This window comes from Vicia villosa, unplaced genomic scaffold (assembly GCF_029867415.1).
Source record: "Vicia villosa cultivar HV-30 ecotype Madison, WI unplaced genomic scaffold, Vvil1.0 ctg.000951F_1_1, whole genome shotgun sequence".
Lineage (NCBI taxonomy): Eukaryota > Viridiplantae > Streptophyta > Magnoliopsida > Fabales > Fabaceae > Vicia > Vicia villosa.
This window is the reverse complement of record NW_026705426.1, coordinates 354,433-358,558: the sequence shown is the minus strand read 5'-3', so window position 1 is coordinate 358,558 and position 4,126 is coordinate 354,433.

The following is a 4,126-nucleotide window of genomic DNA, read 5'->3' as shown; positions in this document are numbered from 1 at the left end:
ATTTTAACCAGGGGCAGGGTAGATTTCAATTAATTCAATGGTGCATTCTGTACTCAGGAGAATTAGTCAATCTAAGCAAAAGTTCGGGCACATCTTTTTCCTCGCAATCATCAAAGATTGAGGAAACAATGAAGATAAAGCTTGCAACATCTCCTTCCTCAATATATCATTCAAGACCAATGAAGAACTAAAGATGAATCTTACGACAATCAACATGGCAGTCACAAATGTTCAAAGATAAAAAAAATAAGCTCAAAAATAAAATAAAAATCCCGCTAAGTCAAGTAAAAATCAAAAGAAACTTGACTTAGGCAAAAGTTATGGCATCCCGATGGACCGCAAATTTAAAAGAATTGGTCCATACAAAAAATAAGGGATTAAAAGGAAAACATTGGAAAATAATCTTGTGACTGCCACCTCAAAAATAATCAAAAGCTTCTTATCAACGCTTGGATCTTATCAATGCTCTTCATTGGCGCTTGAATCTTTATCAATGCTTATTACCATCACTACGACTACGAAAAATTCTCTTGCAAACTGAATGCATTCATTGGATTAAGCGAATTTTAGGATTGGAGAACATCAAGGAGAATGGGGTGGGTTTATATAAAATTTGAGCCTTATATCTTTGTTTCTTAAACCACAAACCATGGCAACGTTACAACCTTCGAAAGCCCTAATTGAAGCAAGGTTAAACTATGAAAGCATACTTAGAAAAATTTATGTTAAACTGACTCCTATGTTTGTTAAAATTATTGCTTACCATATCTAAATCATCCATTCCTTCTCCATAAAAACTTCAATTTCAAAAAAACTTGCATGTGCGTCACAAAGAATTACTTTTCAAAATGTACAATTTTATCTACGAATCGAAACTTAGCATCAAGGAGATTTCAAAATTGGTTTAATCAAAATAAATTCATTTCAGGACGCTACTGACTAGGGGAAAAACATCTAAGAGGAGCCCTATAATCAGGGGCAAATCCTAATGATCATAGGGGTACATCACAGGAAGATCATATTGACTAGGGGCATTCATTCTAAGATTCGATCAACTTGAGTCACATTTCAAAGCACCAGACAATCAGGGACATACATTTCCAAGATCCTAATGATCAGTGGCAAACTTTCAAAGATCAAATATGGGGCACATCGTACCAAGTTCATCTTACGGCATGTAGGATCCAAATTCCCTTCAAGCAATTACAGATTACAACTTTTCCAAGATTTGGACACTTAGCGAAAGTTATATCAAATCATATCACCACACGGTGAAGTCTAAGAACATCCCTTCAGAGTTTGAAATTGGGGCATGATTTTTTTTAAACTCAAACCATGGGGCAATATATATCAAGTTTGTGGGGAGGTTCAAGTTCTTTCTAAGGGTCCTCCAGATCCTAGAGATATTGGGGCATACTTTTCAAAATTCAAGTCTTGGAGAAATCTATATCAAGTTTGCGATGATGTCCAAGTTCTTTCTAAGGGTACTTCCTCCAAATCCTAGAAATTGGGGGCATACCTTTCAAAAATCTGAATATTGGGGTAGACCGCTACGAGGCTCGTTCGAAAGAGTTAATTCAAAACAGTTCATTATGGGGCAGGACATTCCAAGAGTCCACAATCAAAGGCATAATGTCTCGAAGTGCAAAATAGTGAGGTCATTCATATTACAATCAAACTACTCTCGGGATTGTATTAAGAAAATGTCTACAAATCAACATATTGGGGTAATACATTTCACAAAGGGGCAAGCTCTCTGCGTACTTTCACATTTCCCTTGGATCCTTCTCCTACGCCAACAATTTACGAGTTCAAAAACAAGTGTCGGGAAGCCATACTAGCATAAACAACTTGCTTTTAATAAGCAGCCTTGGTGCATAAGTAACTCATCTCAATCATAATCATCCACAAACTTATTGGACAATCAAGTCATTTCATTGTCATGAATCATGCATAGCATTCATCTCATCTCTATAAGCATAAAACGTTTTTTGCAAAGCCTAAATTTACTTGGCAGTTATAAAACAAAACTCTTTTACAAAAAATCAAGTTTGCTTATCACCCGGTAACCTGACTGATGACAGTAACCTTACTGTTTGTTTATTTCCAATCGCCTGATTGATGATTTCCAGTAACCTTGCCGATATCAATAAACACAAAAAAACTGATGATTATAAAATCATCGAAATCAGAAATACACAAACATTGGTGCAAACAATGGGTGAGAAAATTTGGTGCTTGGGAAAAAAAACATTGGTGCAAACATTTGGTGGGAAAATTTGGTGCTTGGGGCAAAAAAATTGGTGAGAACAATTTGGGGAACATTTGGTGCAAACTCTTGGTGAGAACATTTTGGGGAATATTTGGTGCAAACTGTTAGTGAGAACAATTTGGGGAACATTTGGTGCAAACATTTGGTGAGAACGTTTACCAGTTAGCATAGGCATGATTATCTACAATCATTTTTACTATCTAAGTGTGGTTAAATACAAATACTTGGTGAGAACAATTTGGGGAACATTTGGTGCAAACTGTTAGTAAGAACAATTTGGGGAACATTTGATGCAAACATTTGGTGAGAAAGTTTACCAGTTAGCATAGGCATGATTATCCACAGTCATTTTACTATCTAATTGTGGTTAAACGCAAGTACTTGGTGAGAACAATTTGGGGAACATTTGGTGCAAATTCTTGGTGAGAACAATCTGGGGAACATTTGGTGCAAACATTTTGTGTGAATCATTTGGGGAACATTTGGTACAAACATGTGATGTGAACAACTTGGTGAGAACATTTGGTGCAAATACTTGGTGAGAACATTTGGTGCTTGGTGCAAATATTTGGTGAGAACGTTTCCCAATTAGCATAAGATATGAATATTTAGAGTCATTATACTATCTAATCTTGGTTAAACGCAAACTTTATCTATCCTCTAGGTCGTGATAGATAAAGAATAGATTGTCAACTACTTGCTCTCTAGGTTGTGGCAAGTCAGTTCTCCATCTTTCTAAAGCTCTACTTGGATCAAAATCTAAAAAGAGTTGGGACCCGTTATTTCTTTTTCTCTGGGTTGTGATAAGATATAAAGGAATCCACGATAGTTCACTGAGCAGCAGTAAGTTATCTAACCTATGTTACTTATCCTCTAGGTTGCGATAAGTACACAGTGACTACGATATAGTCCGTTGTGTCAGTCCATAAACGACAATGAGCTTTCAAAACTTGTTTGTTCTATAGGTTGTGACGAATACACAAAACTTACAACACAATCTGCTATATTTATTCCAAAGGCTTTCGCAGATTATCTTTTCCGAACTAGCGTAACCTATCCTTTAGGTTGCGGTAAGAACGCGAAATTTACAATTACTGTACTCATGCAATGGTGAATTTTCCAAGTCAACCTTGCTTAGTACTTTCTAGCTTCTGGTCAAATTTTGGGGTCTTCCGGTATTTAATAAATCTTCGATCCAAACACGCGAGAACTCCGTATTCTCGCGCCCTCCGATCGAACAATATTAAATAGGGGCAGCTGTCATACCCCAAATTTGCCCTCATTAGTGTCAAGGGGTCAATTCTTAGTCTTATTAAACTTATTAGATTTTGTTATTAGTGCATTTAGCTAGAAATATAAATCATTATTTTAGTGAAAGTGGAGATGTATATGTTTGGGTGGGCTTACTATTTAAAACCAAGATGAAAGGCCCATTTAAGAGTATTTTTGTCTATTTAGAACGACATGATTTCTAATTAAAGGGTTGATTAAATATGAACTATTCAAATTTTGTCTACAAATATATATTCCTGACTTTACCTTTTTATTTTTTACAAAAATAACATATTTATCTTATCATAAATACTATTTTGTTATTATTAATTAATATTATTGTATAATTAATATATTAACTATTACTTTTAAGATTTAGTATAATTTATTACTTTTAGAATTTTAATCTTCTTTTAATATTTGGTAGACTTTTGTCATTTTTTTATTAGGATTATTATTTATTAGAATGTCATTTAAAAATAAAATAAAAAAAAGAAATCTTTTAGAGTTACGGTTACTATTTTTTCAATTAGTAAAGAAACTTTTTTAAAAAAAAAAAGGAGTATTAATTCAAAACAAAAA